Source organism: Cornus florida, unplaced genomic scaffold (assembly GCF_030987335.1).
Source record: "Cornus florida cultivar Cherokee Brave unplaced genomic scaffold, ASM3098733v1 CherokeeBrave_3.0.0_Hap2_Chr05, whole genome shotgun sequence".
Lineage (NCBI taxonomy): Eukaryota > Viridiplantae > Streptophyta > Magnoliopsida > Cornales > Cornaceae > Cornus > Cornus florida.
Window position 1 is genome coordinate 91,692,403 of NW_026775575.1, and position 23,778 is coordinate 91,716,180.

At 34.0% G+C, this 23,778-nt stretch overlaps 1 pseudogene; it reads right to left on the reverse strand.

Moving 5' to 3' along the window:
* Positions 1-1,465: 1,465 nt before the first annotated feature.
* Positions 1,466-23,007, reverse strand: LOC132307607 (probable leucine-rich repeat receptor-like serine/threonine-protein kinase At3g14840; annotated as a pseudogene).
* Positions 23,008-23,778: the final 771 nt, after the last annotated feature.

Here is a 23,778-nt window from a genome sequence, read left to right on the forward strand (position 1 = left end):
TTAAAAAAAAAAAGAAAAAGAAAAAGTGAGAAAAGAGAAAGATGAGAGAGATGAAAAAAAAAACGTAGAAATAGTAAATGAATAACATCAACAAGGCAACAAAGCATTGAGGTTATACATTGTGGTTGTCCACGTGTTCCTAAATAATATATATAATCGCGGACACACATATATATGTCATACCTTCATCAGTTGGCAGAGTAGCTCCGGATGCAAAAATGGGCAACAAAATTAATACAATAAGTGAAGTAAGACGTCGTGGGAAGAACATTTTTTTGATATATATATATATATATATATTTTTTTTTCTGATCGAGATTGAGGGAGGATAGCTTCTTCAAGTATGAAAATTAAGGGTGTAAATTCGGAAGAGTAAAAAATGAGATGAAATGAAATGCTGCAATAATGGATGTGTGTGTGTGTGTGAGAGAGAGAGAGAGAGAGAGAGGTGGAGGGAGAAAGAGTGACAGTTATGAAGTAAGGCGTTGAATAATTGAACTAATATAAGCTAAAAGGCATTTTGGTTGAACAGTGGGACGAATACTCGTACATGATGGCTTTTACTTTTTCTTGAACAGTAGAGATACATTGCATGAAAAATTATCACGTGAATCACTGCACCTAAATAAATGTATCGATTTTATTTATTATTTTATTCGTGTATTTTTTATTGATTAGTTCGACCAATGGCTCACAAACAAATAATATAATACAATTCTTATTCATGTGATAAAGAAATTAAAGTACGAAAAAAATAATAATTTAAGTGTGAAGAATCCTAATGTGATTCGAATCACACATTCTTTTTTTCAAGCAGCCAAAATTGAGCATTTAGTTCACTAAGACACCATGTCACAAAAAACGAGGTACAGGACAGCAGGCCGGATTCCATTCCATGCCATGTTAGCAGCCAATGCGACCATGCCCAAATTCATGGCCACAACAAGCTATTCAACAGTTGACTCTTACGACTCTGGTCATCTTTGTCCGGTGTAACTCTGTATCAAAATATTGTTCTTGATTTTTATGTGATTCCGTACACACACCAGTTTATCGGTGTGTAACAGAATCGAATATTGTCAAAACTATTCCGAGCCGGCCGGTTCGATGAACCATAGTGATATGAATCATTAATAGGGTCATTTCTGCTCTCGAGATATTCCACTGTCTCAAAATTATAAGAAATTTTTTGATAATTCATGACCACTTGAAATTTAACGCCAAGAAATTTAAATAAAAATTCATGATAAACGTTTTCCAAGAAAAATACTACCTATATCAAAGAAAAAGCTTCCCCCAAGTGAATAAGCATTTGTTTTAGCAACAAACGGAGAAAAGGAAAAACAAGCAGTACCAATTAGATAGTAGTAACACTTGACTGCATTAAAATGTTTTAAACCATATCACTCAACTGCCATTCATGATAATAACAATAATACAAAGCATCGCAAAAGACAAAAATAAATAACCAATCTCTGATCCATTAAAGCATTCATTTCAAACGCTCAAGAGACAAATGTATGCCTTTTGCTATGGGATCTTTTATACAACGTTTCAGAAGCATTATGCATTCGCATGCCTTAAGGTGTGCGTAAAAAAATTAAAAAAAAAAAATAATAAAGAAGTAAATTTAATATCATGCAGTTGCAAGGATAAACAAGATGATAGCGGGTCAAAACATGGACCATTTATCTAATTTCTGTCAGATTGACTGGGTAGAGATCAGCTGTAAATGTGGGAGACGCGGTCCATGGCCCCGTCAACTGACATACTACTCTGGATCAGCGTTTGACTTTCACTCATGTTAGTTTTATGGCTGTGATCTTTTATTTCCTTGACCTTCATGTCGTCACTTGGAGCACTTGGAACCAACTCCTGAACAATTGCTCTACCTTCAATCATGCTGACCACTGAAGACATGGTAGGTCTAACTGCTGGCGAGAAATCAGTACACAGCAGAGCTATTTTAATCATCCCCATCACCTCTTCTTTGTTGAAGTTTGGTCCCAACCTCGGATCGACTAGCTCCAGCAGATCCCCCTTCTCCTTCAATTGAAGTGCCTAGGAAAAATATCAAATTGATATCTTAGAATTTAAGTATGATTGGGCGCGTGCATTGTGATTGGAAGTAAGGGGCACCAATTCACCAAAGTTCTCTATTTTTTTAGAAGTTCCCCACTGTGACAATGTTGAACAAAGAGCATATCATTGTGATTTCAGTACTAGTATTCTCCTTAGCCCAAAGTTTCATATGATATGGAATGAATGCGATATTATCTGCCAGCCTGTTTCGCACAAACTGATATTCATCTTTGAGTAACTACTATATGTTTGTCAAGTATCAACCTTCTGGCAATGTACATGAGGTCAATGGCCAGTTTTAAACAACAAAGCACGGCTTAAAATATCCTGTCAATAAATAAGTAGAAACAATAGATGCAAGACTATGAAATTACCCAATCAAGAAGGTAAAAGCATTCGCTGGTGTTACTCCTCCCACTGACAATTTCCAACGCGACAATTCCAAAACTATAAACATCTGCTTTGTCAGTCAAGTAACCCCGCATTGCATATTCAGGTGCCATATATCCACTGTAAAATATCTGTGTGAGATAAGTTGTCAAACAATATTGTTCTCACTAGATAAAACTTGGCATACGTTTCAACAGGGCACACCCATAAATGGATTGGCCATGTCATAATGGAAAAAGAAAAATCTGCTATATAAATATTTGCAATGATATGTTGATGACAATAATAATAATAACTTGTGCAGAATGAAAATAAGATAGTAATGACTCTGTCTATGAATTTCAGCAGGTGACTCACTAAGTTCCAGCAATCCGAGTGATCATGTGGGTAGTGTCCTCTTCAGCAAGTTTGGCCAAACCAAAATCAGATATCTTAGGTTTAAGATCCTTATCAAGCAGCACGTTGGTGGCCTTGACATCTCTATGGACAATCTTTAGTCTTGATTCTTCATGGAGATAAACCAAACCTCTAGCTATACCAATGCAGATCTTTTGCCTTGTTGGCCAATCCAATTTCAACTGGAATTCTTCTGGGCCTTTCAAATCACCAAATTATCGAGTACATAAACATACTAATCAGTTAAAGCATACACGTATAAATAATTATGTCTGCCTATTCGTAGTCTGATACCAAAAGCAATAAAGTGAAGCATGTGTTTGATGTTTACCCAATAAAGCACGAAAAACACTGTTATTTTCCATGTACTCGTATACTAGCAACAATTGATTTTCTTCAATACAACACCCATAGAGCTTTACAAGATGAGGGTGCTGCAATGCAGAAATCAAGCCTATTTCATTCACAAATTCACGGTTTCCTTGCTTCGATTTGGAGGAAAGCTGTTTCACAGCAATTATAGTGCCATCTGACAAAAGCCCCTTCATTTAAAAAAAAAAAAAAAATGATTTTCGCATTAGATTTTCTTTTTTAAGGAAAGAGCATCACTATTATAGCTTAAAACATTAAAATGATAATGAAAGTAATCCTACCTTGTAAACAGGGCCAAAACCACCCTCTCCAATCTTATTAGCAGCATCAAAATTGTTTGTGGCAGCTTTTATTTGTCGTATGGTAAATGAACCAGTTTGTGGTTCAACACCCTTCAGATCTGTCAAAGAAATTGAGTTAGATAAGTAGTATGTCTATAAAACTTCACAGCCTACATTTTAAAACAGGTCTTAGCACTAGATCCAGATATCTGTGCCTAAAAGAGAACCAAGCCGTTGCTGCAGCACCAAGTGTTAAATAGCCTGATATCCAAACAGAAAAAATTTAATAAAAAAATTATTGTTCAAGTGTTGAAATGTACAGAGGCATCCATATACCATTACAAAACACTCATAATGACAAAACTATCTATAAAACATAATGAACAAAGCCATTTAGCTTCCTCATAAAGGAAGAATACGATGATGATGATATTTAAAATTACTATTTCTCATAATTATCAGGGGCTTGCCTAAATGGTTTGCAAATACCTTGATCCACTGTATCATTTAGTCGCAGGCAGCCTTTCCACCAAAGGATTCCCAGAATCAGGAAGATAATGAATGCAACTGCAACCACAATTCCAGCCACAGAGCCTGCTGATAAACTTTTTCCATGTTCTGATTGGGGCAGGCCGTCTTCTCCAGAATCAGGAACAAAATCTGCTTGCGGAAACAAATTATTCAGCCATTAATAATATTTCAAAGAAGTCCACTAGAAAAGGGGGAAAAAAAAACGCACAGAAAAAGAAAGAAAGATGAGGCGAATTTTATTCTCCTTTTATTGTTAATATTTCATAATAACATGAACATAAAAATATATTTACTGGTATGATGATCTGTTTGACATTTTCAAAGGGTCATAAAAGAGCTGCAGAAGGAACATATAGATAGGAAACTATTCCATTATCTAATCGCAATTCAATAATTAATTACAAAAAAAACGGAATTTCACCAAAAACTGATACTTTGGACTTCGAGTTCAGGTCATCTCCTGAAGTTGTACACATTCAGCCAACAATGAAAAAAATAGAAAAAGACATTGTATATGATATTATTAAAAATAAAAACCAAAAAGAGTCGGTGATAGATAACGTGAAAATTCCAGTTCAGTTCCCATTTGTTTTTTCAAAAAACAGTACTGTAGTCTCTAACCATGTGAATCAATTTCCTCTCTTACAATCAGTATGTTACATATAAAAGTTTGAAACCGTATTGTGGAAAGTATGGGGCAGTTCCCAACCATTGACACCATATATGATGAATAGAAACCTCACAAACAGTATAGAACTCACCAGGATCCACAGAAATAGCTGAAATTAGAGGACCATATACACCTTTAACAGGGATATCTGTTGTCCCTTTTCCAGCCCAGTAGAAGCGGATTTCCAACGTACCATTAGTGACTGCTGCAGTAAAATCTCTTATGATTGCCTTACCAACACCACCTGCTTCACTTTCAATATTGAAATCCTTCCGCACCCGCTCTCGCTGCAAAATTTTAATTAAATACAACTGTAACTTATATGTTTGTGACAAGTCTTAGATTTCAGATCTTTCAAAAAAAAAAAAAAAGTCTTAGATTTCAGTTTGATATTATTAATTTAGAAGCAGGTGAAACTCAAATTATAGTCCAAAAACTGAATTGTTTCAAAAAAAATAATAATAATATTAAAGAAGAAGAATAAAATCTTGAATTTGGCATGGTGAAGATGAAAAATCTAAATGGTCCAAAGTTGATAAAATAAAATAACATAAAATCTTTTAGTAGATGATCACTTTTTATTTTATAGATAACGGCCTCTCATCTCATTGACATCATGAGTATCGCAACTGTATCAGATAAATAGGCTGCTTCTACCAATTGTTGATAAGAAAAGAAAAAGTGAAAATCTACCTGAAGGTAAATGTCAAATATGCGCCTTCCAAGGCTGGAATAGTTTTTGTCATCAGTAAACCTGATCTCTGCAAAGTGAAGCCCTACTGTGTAGTTTCCATTTTGCAGACAGAATCCATAGTAAGTCAGGGAGAGGGGAGAAAGTCTTGCTTGCATGTACAACTCGGAATTGTTCACAGAGAGTGGAAAAGCACTTGTCCAAATAAAGTCCTTTTCAGTGTGGTTTCTGTCCAAGAAGTGACCAGTGCTGCTAAATGCCCAGTTCGTTCCACTGTGCGGGAAGAAGAATGATGGTCCACCTTCATATTTATCACCTTCATATTTGGTGTTTTTATCGACAGTTACTTCTTCTCCACCACAATTTATACGGAAAGAAGAGTATCCTGAGACCAAAAATTAAGTTTATTAGTCACCAGCACGCGCACAGAGAGACAAAAAAGTACATCTAGTTGATCAACTGGTGCCCGTTCAAAATCAACATCTTAATTTTATTAAAGACTCTCATCAATTGTTAGATTATATTGTTTATTATGTAATAGAGTTAGGGTTAACTATCTTCACCTACCCTCATTACCATATATAACATTTACTTGCTATTCACACTTGTCCACTTCTATATAAACCCCGGCCTCTGTACTCTTATATTATCTCATATCAATAGAATACATTGTATTTCTCTCTATATTTATACTTCTAACATCAACAATTGAATTAGAATAACAAAAGCAAATAAAGAAAAAGAAATAATAGAAAAAGAAACCCAAAGAGAAACACATGGCTTTGGTTGCACTCGTGGCCGATTTATGGTGACTCGGAGAGAGATGAAAACTTATTTATTATGATGCATGTATGATAATATAAGTGACCTAGAAGAATCTTTCCTTGCTGTAGCAAAAAAATAAAAATAAAAAATAAAGAACTTTGTGACACTAACCATCTAAAAGAGCAGATGACATTTTTAATTACTTACTTCGTGGACAAACAAAACTTCTCATGCATGCAACATTTCCACTGAAAAAGCACCATGGCATTAGGAACTAATTAGTATCACGTATCAGAATTTTTGTAATAACAATATAATAAACTGAAGCATGTACTCAGTAACGTAATGCAAATGATGGAGAATTTTAAGATGGAAATTCTTCTAATGCTTTAGAAATTTACGATGTGTTGCCCGCTGAAGAGCTGCTGAACAAGTTTCTGAAGAAAATAAACAAAGTGAAAATTAAGTTAGGGTCGTGTGAAGAAAAATAATAATGATTTAAAAGTAAGAACTTGCAAGTAATCTTACACTCCCTGACATGTTGGAGATGGCCCTGATTGATCAAGTGTAAAGTTGTTGTATGAAAGATCACTGCATATATTATGATCCTCTTTAATGAGAATGACAATAAGAATTATGTTTCATGCATTTTAGATGATTAACTGAAAGAAATTTAAAATAAATAATAATGAATTCATCCGAGTCCTTTATATAGGTGTCTGTATATATATATCTTAGTATTAATTGTAAACAATGCAAAACATAAATTTCTTATTTTTTCTGAGCCGTGTGTTACACATAACCAGTACGTAGCTGTGTTGTTCATCTGGTGGTGGGATTAAACCGCATCAAAAATTAATTTCCACATTTATCATTCTAATTTAAGAAGAGCCTATGATCCATCTATACCTTCTAAAGTTTAGATGACCAATTTTTCCTTTCTTTATAGGTAAACAATAAAAAGGTACTGCAGAACAGCCCCATAATAACCAACAGAAAAAACAGTAACAACGAAGGTAAATGATCTTTGAAGAAGAACTTACACGTTATTAACTTTCGACGTCCAATCAAGGTTGGATCCATTTAGCAAGTTTCCGGTTAAATAACTGAAAAAGAAGAAGAAGAAGAAGAAGAAGAAGAAGAGGAAGAAAGAGTATCTGAGAAGTATTGGGAGAAATCTAATATATATTCAATATGTTACCAGCGAATATATATAGACTTTACAAGAGAGTATCTTTCAGTTAGTTCCTTTATCTAAGAAAACAAATAGCAAGTTGAGATATTCATGTTCAATAACTAGTTGAGATATTCATGGTCAACTACTTGATTTGAGCTAGGAAGCAAGTGACAGCAACTTTGAATGAAAGAAATCTATGTACAGCTAGCATGTGATGTGGTGGAGCTGATATTTTGATGCTCCCCCTCAAGATGGAGCGTGGATGTCGAGAACGCCCATCTTGCGAATGAGTCTTAAGAAAACATCCTTGCCAAGTGGCTTGGTGAATATATTAACAACTTGAGACGCCTAGGGGATGTTTCGAGGAGACAATAATTTGTTTTGAATCTTTTCCCGCATGAAATGACAATCAATCTCGACGTGCTTTGTTCGTTCGTGAAACACTAGATTGTGAGAGATGTAAAAAGCTGCTTGATTCTCACAAAATATGGTCATCTGAGATGTATGTGAAATGCCCAAATCAGCAAGAAGATATTTTAACCATTGAAGTTCACATGCAAGGGTTGCCATTGATCTGTATTCTACTTTTGTAGAAGATTTAGATACAGTTGCCATTGATCCATGTGTGTTGTACGTAGGGATTAAATGAATTGGCTAAGTTGGTTGACATCATAGGTGATATCGGGTCGTGTGACAGTAAGATAAAGAAGATGACCCACAAGGCGATGGTAAATTGTAGGATCTAGTAATAATGTGACAGCCTCTGTAGCGAGATTGAGATGTTGTTCCATAGGGAACTCAAAAATCCGACCACCTGTGGTTCCTGTATCGGATAAAATGTCAGTGGTGTATTTGCATTGGGTAAGGAAGAGTCCTTTCTTAGTGCGGGATACTTTAATGCGAAGGAAATATTTTAATCTCCCCAAGTCCTTAATGTAGAACTTTTGTTCTATAAATTGCTTCAATTTCTGAATAATGAGGGGATTATTTAATGTGATAAGAATGTCATCGACATAAACGAGCTTAAATGTGGAATTAGAACCATTAATTTGAGTAAATAAAGAATAGCTAGTCAGATTTAGATTGAGTGAACCCTGCATTGATCAATGTTGTAGAGAATTTGGCACCATGCTGAGAAGCCTATTTGAGTCCATAAAAGGATTTATTAAGTCTACATACCTTTTGCTCCCCCTGTTTGGCGAATCTTGGGGGTAAAGTTATGTAAACTGTCTTATCTAAATCCTCTTGTAGGAATGCATTATGGATGTCTAATTGATGAATGAACCAATTTCTGATAGTAACAATGGAAATAAGCAAGCGAACAATGACTAATTTAGCCACAGGAACAAAGGTATCATGGTAATCTTGGCCCTCAATCTGATTGTGTCTTTTAGCGACCAAACAGGCCTTGTAACGCTCAATGGAACCATCTGAATGATACTTAATCTTAAAAACCCATTTATAGCCAATAGGCTTGTGATGTAAGGGTAAAGGAATAAGAGTCCAGATATGATTTATTTATTTATTTATTTTCTAGTGCTTTAATTTCGGCAGACATTGCATCTCTCTATTATGGAATTTTTAACAAATTGAGAGAATGATTTCGGTTCAACTGTAGATAAAAAAAAGCTATGTGGGATAAAGAGAAATTAGTGTCGGAAACATACAAAGTAACAGGATATTGAGTATAACTTGTAGTTACTTAAGAGTCCGATTGAATGAGGTTAGCCGAATGAGGGATTGTCGGGCAATGAAAATCTTTGAGATAAGCAGTGGGTGTCTCTCTAGAAAGTCGAGATGAGTTAAGAACAATGGGTTGTGGTGCTGAAGTTGTGGACTTAGGATTTTTAATGGGTGAGATTGTAGGTTGTGTGGAAGGATGACGACGATGATATACTTGTAATGGCGGAACTTGATGAGGTTGGATTGCAATAGGGGACTATGGGATGACTTGAGTAGAGGAGTTGGAATCTATATGATGAGTAACTAAATCTGAAACTACATGTGGAGATGGTGCATAATTGAATGTGCCACTGTCAAGGACATGTAAAGGGTAAACTTCCAAGTTTGATGGAGAGGCCGAGATATCTTGATAAGGAAAAGTGGTTTCATGAGAGATCACATCACGGGATGTGTAAATTCGCTTAGAAATTAACAATATCGAAAATGCGATACCCTTTTTGAGCATGGGGATATCCAACAAAAATACTCGGTTTGCTTTTTTGATCAAATTTATTTATGATGTTGGTACGACCAAAACATAAGCAACCGAAAACTCAAAGGTTGTTATAATTTGGTGGTGTGTGAAATAGGATTTCATGTGGTGACTTACCACCTAACAAAGGGGTGGGAATTTTAGAGTATTTATTGAGAATGGGGAACATTTAAGTGATATGTATACGTGTGTAGAGAGAGAAAATGAACCCAATGAACCTAATTCCTTCTTTCTTTCGGCTCCCACTTCTCTCTTTCCATTTCTTCTCTTTTTAATTTGACTTCAACCATTTTCCCACCATTTCACCTTCAACCTTTGAGATTTTGGGCTTGTGGTAGAAAAGAAAGATAACGGGGACTGCGGTAGCTACATAATGTGACATTTTTCAATTTTTCATTTTTCTGGCATATTTTTACTTTTTGGATTATTTCATTTCCGTACCTCATTTTGCATGCCACGCACCGGTTAGCGTGCCACGAGGGCTCCGAGAGTGAGGTGGAACATTTCTTTTAGTTTAGAACTTTTAGAAATGTATTTAGGATCATTTTAGCATTTTTCAGGATTTTGGTCCGGGAGGTCCCGTTGGGTCCCACGCCCGGTTTTTTCGTGCACTGGCAATATTTTGAGTCCACGTGCATTTAATATTTGTTATTTGGTGTATATCTAGGTGATTATGTGTTTAAATGTACAATTGTGGTGTATTTAGGGTTGTATATGCATGGGAGGACATTTTGGTCACTTTATGAGTCAAAGGTTGACCTTACCTTTGATAATGCATGTGATAGGAGGCATGGGAGTCATTTTTTCTATACTCTTCGTTCTTCCCTAGCCATGGGTTTCTTCTCTCTCTCTATATCTCTTTCTCACACTACAGACCACTCATTTAAGTTTCAATTTCACCTCTTTCCTTTTGGATTTGATCTTTTCCATAGAAGACAAAATTGTAGAGCTCAAGAAAAGTTTTGATTAGATTGGATTAAAGTTCTATTTGGAGGACATTGGGATTTTTGAAAATTTAGGCTTTTGCATCAAAGGAGATAGAGTTGTTTAATTGATGTATTCCTTAAGTTTTGTAGTTAATCCTATGTTTCTCCTTTTCATATACATGGTAATTCAATGTTAATTGCATGAGTAAATTCTAGGGTTTGGTGTATGTTTAAGTTCTTGACAAATTGATAAATTCTATGTGAGTATATGCTTGTTTTGTGTATAAATTGCAAATGACATGCTACCAAAATTGTTAGGTGATGGATTATATATGTTTACACTATGTGATTGTTGTGATGAGAATGATTATTCACATGTTAAATGATACTCTAATGCTTGAAGTAATGCTATGATTATCAATTAAGCTTGTTGTGAGTACAAAATTTTCTTTTGTATTATGGAAGCATGATGAGTAGTGAATAAGTTGTGTATGAAGCATTTCCATATACCTAACATTGATGATGTTTTATGAGCATATGAGTTGTGTGTGTTCAGATGCATGTGTGGGATTATGAAAAGTTGAAAATGTGGATTTGAAAGGTTTTGGGAAGAAGGTTTTTCTCAAACCCGATAGTTGGGGAGGTACCTCTTTGCCGGCGGTATTAGCTAGTTAATAGCGACACGGGAGGTACCCGTGACTAATTTAGTGACCTTGGACCCCAAATGGTACTTGGAAGTTACCCTTTGCTAGCGACGACTAGCAAATTCTCCCTAGGGACTGCAGAGGTACCAAAGTCCGGCTAGTTAGTGTGCGTTGCATAAGTCATTTCATGCATTGCATCACTTCAAATGGTTGACGATAGATTAGTTAATAATAATTAATGTGTATGATTATCTTCATTTAAAATGCCTTTCATGTTGTGTTTGCTTATGAAATTATCATGTATTTATTGTCTTGTGAGTTTACCTTTGAAAAATATGCTACTATAAAGATGTTGAACTCTCGTACACTTTATATTCGATATAATGCTCACATGAAATAACATGACTTTAAAATGCCCAATTTGTTAACATTGTCTTAATAAGTATGCTATTGTAGTGATTTGGACCATAGGGCATGGATACTTTATGTGCACTTGTGAAGTGCAACTTGGGCATATCATGGTATATGAATTATTTTGTGGACTTGGTTATTAATTTAGGGAGATACTTGGGGGTTATTACTTTGAGAACTCGAGGGCTCGACGCTCGCGACTGAAACATAAGTTTCCCCATTTTATATTGGCTAATTGATTGGTTTTTGGCTGGTTAGTAACCCAAAAACGACCATTTTATTTTAGACTCATAGCATGGTTATGTGACCGGAGGTATTGGAGTGTTCTAACTTATCCCATTGATTGATTTTGACTTTTATTTTTAGCTTGGCATTCATATGTTATTGCAATTTGTGAATTTATGTTCATTTAACTATATTGTTTATACTTGTCTTGATGAATGGATTAAATTTGTTTATGCTAGGCTAGGATGATCCTATTTAGGTTCCCTTATTGAGACTAGACGTTATGAAGCATGTTCCTTGTACTGTATGGTGATGCTATGTTTGTAGGATTTTTGATAAACCTAGTTTATATTCATGAGATATTCTCACGGAGCAATTCATTGCTCACACTCGTTTAATTCCTCTTTTCAGGTAAGAGCATTATCCATGTGGCCCCTCCTCTCCCATAGCTCGAGCGAGGGTTCGAGAATATTTTTGGGACTTCTTGATCATATTTGACATGCCGTGTGTAGCATATTGTGATGTTTTATCTAGTTGGACATGTAACTATTTTGGATAATATAATTGATGACATGTTTGTAATATTCTTTAAAAGAGAAAAATGGTTTAGGAACTCATCCATATATCTTTTAGATTTCTTATGGAATTTCCCCTCTTATCTCTTTCCATGTAATCTTCAAATTTTTATGGATTGTAACGAGGCCATGAAGGCTATATCTTCTATTTGGATTGTATCTGTTGGTTAGAAGCCATGCTCATGATATGTGAATGATGGTGTGTGTTGAAATTTATTTATAAATGTAATTTTATTTGAAGGTGTGTGTTTGAAATTTATTAATAAATGTAATTTTATTTGAAGGTGTTTCATTGCAAAGTAATATTATTTTTGCCATGCTAACATTGTTATTAAGATTATTATTTAATTTAGAAGCTATGGGTTGCTCACTACCTGGTCTTGCCATAATTATAATTACATATATATATATAGAGAGAGAGAATTGAATTTTAATAACATTACTGTTTGGAGGCTTTTTGATTGATCAGTATATATTATGTGTGGGTAGGTGCTTGTCGATACACTTTTGTAAAGCTTTTGTTTCGGATTTCTTAAAGAACTTTTTTGAAATTCAAAATAAAGGCTTTCTCATCAAAATTTAATTTTTTTTCATAGTTTCATTGAAGAAGTTTTATTTACTCAATAAATTTACCTGTGTTTTTTTATGGTTTGTCCATTACTTACACAGAGCATGGGGAGTGGGTGAAAGAAAGGACAAGGCTCCTACTCCTATATATTAAAGCAGAAGGGCAACACAGACTATTAGTAAAACAACCTTTCGTGCTAGGAGCAAGGGCAGATCTCTGTGTATGTTTAGGTAAAAATGATGATCCCACAAAATGGTTTCTAATATTCTTGTTTGGGATATAGTTTGTGGTGAGTTCATGCGGCTATCCAAACGTGGTCGTCCAAATTGTTTTGGAATAACAAGAAGTTGTTAAGTGCGTTTTTATTTTATTTTATTACTATTTTTTTTTATTTATGCGGGATGTTGTTTAGTGTATTAACACCAACCACTCCATTTATTGTTGCGGACCATTAAATGGAGTGGTTGGTGTTAACACAGTGAACAACAGAAGTGGGTTATTTATCAACAAAATTGACCTTAAGAAGAAAAGCAAAAAATTATGGATCATGAAATTCCATACATGTACTCTGTGATCGATAGGAGACCAAGGCTGCTCGGAATTTCTCCACTTAGTTTGTTAAAGCTGAGGTCTCTGCAAGAGAAAACAAAAGAAGTGGGTTATTTATCAACAAAATCCCGCAACATGCAACTAATTTTGAATTTTACACGTGCACTTTTAGTGAGTGTCTAACAAATGTAACAAGAGACGATAAGTATGTGATCAAAAAGCCAATTAAGAAAACTCTTTTAACAAAAAACAAAAACAAAAAAGAAAATAAGGGCTAGTTTGGTGTAGTTGAATGAAATAAAGTGGGAATGGAATAAATCAAAGAGTGGACCATTATCATTCCCATGTTTGGTTGCACAGAAAAATATCATATTTTTGTAAAACATATATAAATATGTATTTATGTAACCGACATTTCAATAAATACTTTTTTTATTCATTTATTTATTATTATTATTTTTTAAGTGGGAATAGAATGGTCATTCATTTAGTTGGAAAGTGGAATGAATTAATAGGAATACCATTCTAGGAGAATGGACAAGAATCATCATTCCAACTTTAAAGTAAGTTACCAAACTAAAGAACAGAAACAAAAACATTACATTCCCACTTCATTTGATTCAATTCATTCACACCAAACATGACCTAAGAGATACATGAAAATAGCTAGAGAATGGAAAAGAAAGGTATAATTCCACTAACAAGGTCTCCAACTTTGTCATTTCTCCAATATAAACAGGTATTTGTCCCGTAATATTACAGCTCCTTAATATCCTGCCATGCAATCACACACACACACACACACACACACACACACACATATAAATATCACTTGAAAACACAAGAAGATAATAATAGTAAGAGATTATAGAAACTTTGAACGTACAATTTCGTCATGTTTGACCTATTACTTATATTAGGTGGAAAAGGTGTTTCGCTTCCACTTAAGTCACTGATTCTCCTGCGTTTTGTTTTTATTTTAATGAAGAATAAACACACATTAGATATTGTTTTAAATAAAATGGGCAATTTATGAGATTAGAAGAATTTACTTACAAGTCAGACAGTTTTCCCAAGAAAAAAATTTCAGAAGGAATTGGCCCATCCAAACCACTAGCCTGAATAAACCTGTCATAATTTTGTTTAAATAAATGGATAAACAGAGAATATCTTCTAAAGAAAAATTGAAATACTAAAACAGGTAAAAGTCGCACAATTTTTTGAGATTTGTCCAGCTTTGAATTAAATTGGGAATCTTTCCTGCAAAGTTGTTGTCATTGATCCTACTGCAATGTGTAAAAGAATAAGTTGAACAATTGATTTTAGAAACCCTAAACTCATAAAAACTAAAAATAATCAACTTTATATCTATACAAGTCCTTCAAAGTGGTCAGGTTTGCAAATGTACGCGGCAGCTCCCCAGAGAAATTGTTTGAGCTTAGAAACCTTCAAGAAAATAAATAAATAAATAAGCCAATGATTAAATTGATCTCAAATTTCAAATTGAACGTACCTTCAGAAGTATGTCTCATTTAAAATTAAATCACGCATTCATAAAGTACACATACACTAAAAGCTAACACCAGAAAATTAATTAAAAACAGATGAAAGGGTCTTACATTTTCTCTATGCGAGGAAGACTCCCAAGCTCCGAAGGAAGGCCTCCAGAAAATTGATTGAACTCGAGAACTCTAAAAACCACCAAAATTAACATCTTAAGAGAATAAATTTATATCACATATACCTAAATATGGAAGAAAAGTGTTATCCAAAACTTACAAGGCTTCGAGTGTGGTGATGTATCCAATTTCTTTTGGGATTGAACCCGTTAATCGGTTTCCTAGGAGAGAGCTGCAACAAAACCATCATGTCAAATATTGTTAGAACAAGAAAATTTGTAACATATATTACACACACACACACACACACACACACACACACACACACACACACACACACACACACACATATATAGAGAGAGAAATGCGTTGATACATACATGATCGATAGTCGTTGCATGGAACCCCATTCTGGAGGAATAGTACCGTAAAGGTAGTTGCGGGTGAGGTCACTGTATGAATGAGTGTGTGCAACGATTGATAATTGTTTAGTTCGTTAATGATGGGGTAATTAAGAAGAAAAGACAAGGGCATTGCAGGGATTAAAAAGTTTAGGGGGTCGAAGGTAACTTACATTATTTGGAGGTGAGGGAATCTCACCAATTCAGGGGGTAGTTTGCCTCCAAGACCCTGACCTTTCAGAAGTCTACATTTCAAGTTACAAACTTTCACCACAAAAACAGTCTATTAACATATGTATTACTATCATGTATAGGTATATGTATATGTCTATAATATATATATATATATATATATATATATATATATATATATATGGAGGTGATAGTCATACTCTATTTTTTCTATTTGCACTCTAATCTTAAAAGAAATGACAATTTTAACTCTAATTTTACAAGTAAATTACTATTATATTTTAAATGACACAAGTGCCCTTTCATATTTTCTCTCATCTCTAAACTTTAATATTTTAGGTCTATTTCGACAACATATATATATATATATATATATATATATATATATATATATATATATATAAGTGAAGTGCAAAAAATACCCCTGAACTATGCTTACAGTGCATATTGTACCCCTCATGTGTAAAAAACACCCCTAAACTATGACATTTGTGCAAATACGTCCTCCTTATCCATTTAAAATAAAATTGGACTAAAATGCCCTTAGTTACATATTTTATAAAATCTATAAAAAAATAAAATTATGTGAAATGACTAAAAGGGTACCCACCCATCTTCTTCAAAAAAAATTTCCCAAATTGTCGGTCACCTGAAAACCTCCATTGAAGCCGGTGAGAGAAAATATCGGAACAGTTTCATTGAGCTTTGACATACCCGCAAACTTTTCAGCAACGAAATCCAAAATTACACCAAATAGTTCCAGTGGCTGTAGTAGGAACGACAAGAAAGGATTCAAGGGTGAGCACGGACTGCATATATCGGCAGTAACGAACAACATTACTGAATTGATCCAATTCAGGCGAGAGTTTGTTTGGAAGTCCGGTAATCTTGAAAGACTAAGCAACTCGATTGACCAACAGAGAGCTTAAGTTTGGCCAAGCTCTGGCGACGGCCCACCTCTGCGAAACCCAGTTTGGTTTCTTGGGCTTTAGTTTTAATATAGTAGAATGAATAATTGTGGTCACAATAATCTTCCTAAAAGTGCCAAAAAGTCTAACATCATGTCTGATATCTATATCCAATTTGAGGAAACAAAAACAAACTCTATAAACGGCAAATAACCAAATTAAATTGTCTGTTTCTCTTACCTTATAGCTCACATTTGTGCCTATCACAGTTATATAAATTTGAACAAAGTGTCACCATTTCTCTCATAACCTACAACACACAATACAAACACATTCTTCAATCACATTGCAATGGCATTCCCTCATCTCTTCCTCACCCTTTTCATTATTCAAGCTCTTGTTCTTTCCCCTCTATCGATCAAAGCCGCCCCCATCAAACCTTTTCTGTGAATACATTGGAGCCGAGTTCAACAATGCCAAATTCACAGATGTCCTAATTAACACAAATGTCGAATTCCACTTCATTCTCTCCTCTTCAGCCTCCCCCACCAACGGGAAGTTCAACGTGTTTTGGGACTCCGATAATCTCAACCCCTCCCAAGTCTCTTCCATCAAGAATAAGCATTTCAATGTCGAAGTTGTTAGGTTTGTGGCTCAAAATTTGTGCGCAGAAAATTAGTTTCCTTTTTCATTTTGGAAGCTGCGAGAAACAGTTTCCTGATTGGTTTTGGAATCCAGAAGACTTGGGGAAAAAGGCTAAAGATTTGGGAAAGAAGTTATACCTGCTAATTTAGAGTTGAAGATGGATATGGTAATTCCTTGTAGGTAAGTTGATCCTTGTCCAACAAGGAATTGGATTTGAGGAATACTTATCCAACAAGGAATTAGGTTTTGAAGACTCTATAATAGAGATGGGTATGAGGGGTTTAGAGAGAGATAGAGAAGAGAGAAAAGATGTAAGGGGTTTAAGGGTGAGTGTTGTGAGGAGAGGGGAGAGTATATGTAATTCCCGAGTGTATACATGTAACATCAAAAGAGATGATGAGTGAGTGAGTGGGGTTTTGACATGTGGTTGTATATTCTCTTCCTTGATTCATAATAGTGAAATCTCTCTCTCCCATGGACGTAACCCTAAAGTTGGGTGAACCATATAAAATATTGTGTTGTATGTTAATGTGTATGATTGTTATCTCCATATATGCTTGTGTTAATGTGATGTGATGATGCTTCCGCTGTGTGTGATGAAGGAGGGATTTAACTCTCAACAACAGCCGACCGTTGAGTGGGTTGGAGGGAGTTAATTATCCCCAACAACTGGTATCAGAGCCGATGGTGGGTTAGAGCCTGTGATTGGTCCTGAAGATCAGTAAAAGAAGATTGCTGCGAAGTTTGTCAGAGCAGAGGATGATAGTGAGGTGCTATGGAGATTCAATCAAAGTTGATGATGACATGCAGGTATGAAGAAGGTGATAGCGTGAAGCCCATGAGGAACAAGTCTTGTGACAAGCCAGAGGATGTTTGTTTTCAAGATGGGGCAAAGGTGATAGAGGTGAAGCCCACGAGGAACAAGTTTTGAGGACAAGTCAAGAGTGGGTGCTAGTTCTCAAGATAGGGTAAGGGGTGTGAAGAATGAAGGGGTTTGCTCTAAGCCCGACAAAGAGCAAAGGGGAGTATGAAGAGTGAAGATGAGAGGCTTGTTGCTTTGATCCGGAAAAACAATTAATGAAGATGAGTTTGAAGATTGGTGGGTTGCCATGCGTAAGCAATTGAACACCAATGGGGTGGATATAGAAGATAGAAGAAAAAATGAAGAATGACGAATTTGAGAAAATGTGGAGATTGTTAGAGTGTTTCTCAAGTTCATCATAGTGCTTTATTTGAGGTGGAGAAATTTTCAGTTGAGGTGGAGAAATTTTCAGTTGAGGTGGAGCTATGAAGAGATTCTTGTTTGAGGTGGAGCTATGGAGAAACAAGTGAAGATGGAATTTTGAGCCAAGGTGGAGATTGTTAGGTTTGTGGCTCAAAATTTGTGCGTAGAAAATTAGTTTCCTTTTTCGTTTTGGAAGTTGCGAGAAACAGTTTCCTGATTGGTTTTGGAATCCAGAAGACTTGGGGAAAAAGGCTAAAGATTTGGGAAAGAAGTTATACCTGTTATTTTAGAGTTGAAGGTGGATATGGTAACTCCTTGTAGGTAAGTTGATCCTTATCGAACAAGGAATTGGATTTGAGGAATACTTGTCCAACAAGGAATTGGGTTTTGAAGACTCTATAAATAGAGATGCGTATGAGGGGTTTAGAGAGAGAGAAGAGAGAAAAGATGTAAGGGGTTTAAGGGTGAGTGTTGTGAGGAGAGGGGAGAGTATATGTAATTCCCGAGTGTATGCATGTAATCTCAAAAGAGATGATGAGTGAGTGAGTGGGGTTTTGACATGTGGTTATATATTCTCTTCCTTGATTCATAATAGTGAAATCTCTCTCTCCCATGGACGTAACCCTAGAGTTGGGTGAACCATGTAAAATATTGTATTGTGCGTTGATGTGTATGATTGTTATCTCCATATATGCTTGTGTTAATGTGATATGATGATGCTTCTGCTGTGTGTGATGAAGGAGGGATTTAACTCTCAACAACAGCCGACCGTTGAGTGGGTTGGAGGGAGTTAGTCCAACAATGAATTGGGTTTTGAAGACTCTATAAATAGAGATGGGTATGAGGGGTTTAGAGAGAGAGAGAAGAGAGAAAAGATGTAAGAGGTTTAAGGGTGAGTGTTGTGAGGAGAGGGGAGAGTATATGTAATTTCCGAGTGTTTACATGTAACCTCAAAAGAGATGATGAGTGAGTGAGTGGGGTTTTGACATGTGGTTGTATATTCTCTTTCTTGATTCATAATAGTGAAATCTCTCTCTCCCATGGACGTAACCCTAGAGTTAGGTGAACCATGTAAAATATTGTGTTGTGCGTTGATGTGAATGATTGTTATTTCCATATATGCTTGTGTTAATGTGATGCGATGATGCTTCCGCTGTGTGTGATGAATGAGGGATTTAACTCTAAACAACAGCTGACCGTTGAGTGGATTAGAGGGAGTTAATTATCCCCAACAGAAGTAGCTCTCAGCCTCGGAGGGGACAGCGTGGGCAATGGCTTCGCGTACTTCGCCCCATCTCAGTCGACTCATAGGTGTCCCAGAAAATTAAATTTAAACCCGGAAAACCATATGTATATCTGTGTGTGTGTGTGTGTGTGTGTGTAGTGAGTGTGTTTTATATGTGTATATATACATCGTACGACTATAAGAAGGCCATGGGAAGGTCTGCTGGTGAGAGGGTGCGTGATGAGGAGAGGAAATCCTAAGAGGAGTAGGAAATTCTAGAGAGAGAAGGGGAAGTTTGGTATGGGCATTAGAGCATTAATTTATGTCAAATTTTTTATTTGAGGTTATTTTTGCACAATGTGCAAAAAATAAGGGTGTTTTTTGCACTCCTTTTTAAATAGGGGGTAAAAGTGTTACGAAAAATATACTTTAGGGGGTGTTTTTTGCACTTTACCCATATAAATATATATATATATATATGTATATATTGAAAAAAAAAAAATTATGTTGAATAAATTGCCTCTTTTGATTGGAAGAAAAAAAAAGTACCCATTAAATTTTTTTCTCTTTTGGCAGGAATAAAAACACTATTAAAAAAATATCATTATTGAACAAATTATCTCTTTTGTCAAGATTCAAAAAACAAAAAGAAAAAAGTACTAAAAAATAGGATTTAAAAAAGTTATCTCTTTTGATAAGACCAAAAAAAAAATATTTTTATTGAATAAATTATTTTTTTACTCAACCCATCAAAAATTATATAAAAAAAGAAAGAAATACCTTTCTTGACAGGATTAAAAAAAAAAAAAAAAAAAAAAAACATGAAAAAAGTTAATTGTTTTGAATAAATTAGTTACTATGGGTATGTTTGATTTTCTAATTCAGCGCTGAATGCAGAATATGATAAGTGATTTTTAAAAATAAGTTTGTTTGATAAATTTTAGGACACCACTTAACATGGTAGTACTGTTTAAAAGAGGCCAAAATTTTAAGCGTGGGGAATATTACTTATCACTTATCCTAGAACACGGTAAGTGATTGGGTTTAAAAAATAATTTTTTAATGACTACTTTACCCTCATATAATTGTGTTATCTCTTTTAGGGTTTCTCTACAATTTTTCTAATGAAAATGAATTACATGTAACAAATTCCAAAAAAATAAAAAAAAAACATAATTCTACCTAATATATTTTAATTTTAAACACGTACATAGCTTTTTCGTTACCATTTATATTGATTCACTTTATAAAACAATTATTTATATAACAGAATTCTATTCAATTTTACGTACTTTCTTTAATATTTTTAACACTATTTTTATACCCACACCATTTTTATACCCTACAAAAATATTATGTAATTATTTATATAATGGAATTCTATTATCAGAGAAGAATTGTCTTTTACATATTTTTTTAACAATCTTTTCAATACTCTACCATGTAATCCAAAACCCATATATTTTAAATTTTACTTTCTTGAATCTTTTGTAACATTCTTTTTGATATCCAAAACCTATATACTTTAAATTTTTATTAATTATTTATATAATAGAATTAATTTTTCATTTTTATTTTTTGTTAATTGTGGGTGTCCGGGTCAGCTTGCGCACACCTCGACTAATCCTACAAGACCCTGAAAATATATAATAGAATTATGTTATTAGATAAGAATTCTTTTTCACTTTCCTTAATTTTTGTAACACATATTTTATTACCCTACATAAATATTATGTAATTTTACTTTCTTTAATTTATGTAACACCATACCTACATAAATATTATGTAATCCTATATTTAAAATTTCCATCAAATATTTATATAATAATTTTTTTTTTCCTAAATAAGAATTATTTTTCAAGTATTTTCCTTAATCTTTGTAACACCCTTTTCAATACCCTACCTAAATATTATTCAATCCAAAACTCATATATTTTAAATATTATGTAATACAAAATCCATATATTTATTTATTTTATTGAGTGAATGTGGTTGTTTTATTAATATTTTTGTATTATAAATATAAAACTATTATGAGTATCAGATATTGAGGGCAAAAATGTAATATGTATAACTTTTAAACTTTAGCTTTTGTATATAACAAATAATTTTAATGAATTCAGCACTTAAAATTAAAATGTAATCAAACAGGTTTTTAAATTAATACATTCCGTGCTTAAAGTTTCAGCGCTTAAAATCCTTGAAATTTTCAGTTTTATCAAACCGCAATGTCTTAATACTTATTTAGTTTAGAAATTCTCAGTTTCTTTTTTTTTTTTTTTCCTTTTTTTCTAACGATATTATATCTGGAAATTTTAAAATTTAATGTCTTAGAGATACAAAATATATATATATATTAAACTTATGGATAAGTTTAAAAAGTATAAGACTTGTATCCGTATCAGTATGTATGCACAGGGTCAGTTATTTGACACTGACACATTTCATATTCAGAATTAAAAAAAAAAAAAAATTAAAATAAGAGGATAAATGAAAACAGAAAAGGATAGACGAACATGTGGAGAGAGAGAGGAGAGAGAGTACATTCTAACAACATGGCAGACGTTGTCATTGGAGATGGTGCAATTACAGGTTACTTCATTCTTATATTCTCCAACTTGTTCGGTAACCCAACCCGAATCGTTACTGCATGGATTTACACTGAAATTCCAATCAGTCTTTCCAAGCGTCTTTGCTACTTCTTTCAATAATTCCACTGCAAAAATGTAAAACACAAATGCTTTTATATATATATATATATACAGGGAGGGGCAATTCCCCCACTGAATATATATATATATATATATATATATATATATTGTAATGTATCCTACTTTTTTATTCATTTTGATATATATATCTATAAAATTACATTACTGTCAAAAATTACACTATTACCCCCTCACACTATTTTTTTAGCTCCGTCCGGACCGTCCTGTATACATATCAATTATTTATAAATCTTATATACACAGAACTATATGATCACTTACATACATATATGTACCCCTCATTTCTTTCTTCATATATATCAAACCTTACTATTTTGAAGTTTATCAAAATCTAAATGAAAGAACTCAACAACCAAACACACACACACACAAACACACATACCTTCATCTGTTGGAAGAGAAGGTTCGCCAGATGCAAAAGTGGCCAAGCAAATTAATACAATAACTGAAAAAGTAAGACGTCGTCGTGAGAAGAACATGTTCTAGTAAATTAAGTAGGTACGTAAAGCTAAAAATGAGATGATGAAATGAACCAAATGCTAAAATGGATTATACTAGAGAGAAGTGGCATGGGATGGTAATACTTTTCTTGAAGAGAGAGAGAGAGATAGAGAGAGGGAAGACTTAATAATGGTAATAGAGAGAGAGAGAGAGAGAGAGAGAGAGAGAGAGATGGGGAACACTTTGACCAGTAATACTTTTCTCGAAGAGAGAGAGAGATAGGGAGAGTGAAGACGACCTCAACTCGTGGAAGACGACACATACATGCACAAGGAATAGTCTTACCAACCGACATATATGAAAGAATGATTGAAAAGATGGTTGGATATATATATATATATATATATACCGACCGACATATATGAAAGAATGATTGAAAAGATGGTTGGATATATATATATATATATATATATATATATATATGCATCTGAATAACCCTACATATAATTACCAATTTCTAAGACTAGAAACTTCATTTTCACATTAGTTTGTATGTGGTTCGAGATTAATACACACCAGTGAAGTAAGTGGTTAATTTAATTATTAATGTTATATAAACACAAAGCTATAACTAAAAATTCATTTTTATTTATTTTTATTTTATAATAATCATTTAAGAACATGCACCAAATAATTTTATAACACAAATCCAACTCAAATACTAACAGATTGAAAATAAAAATCTCTGTTTTTATTTATAGGCGGTGTTTATGTGATGTAACATTTCAATTTTTTTTTTTTGTTTTTTTTAAAAAGGTTAATTTCTACTCGTGTGACATTTCACATGCATGCATATTCCACATGTAGATATGGTGGCTTGGTTTTTATTTTTCTTTGATTCAACATTCAAGAACCCTATTGC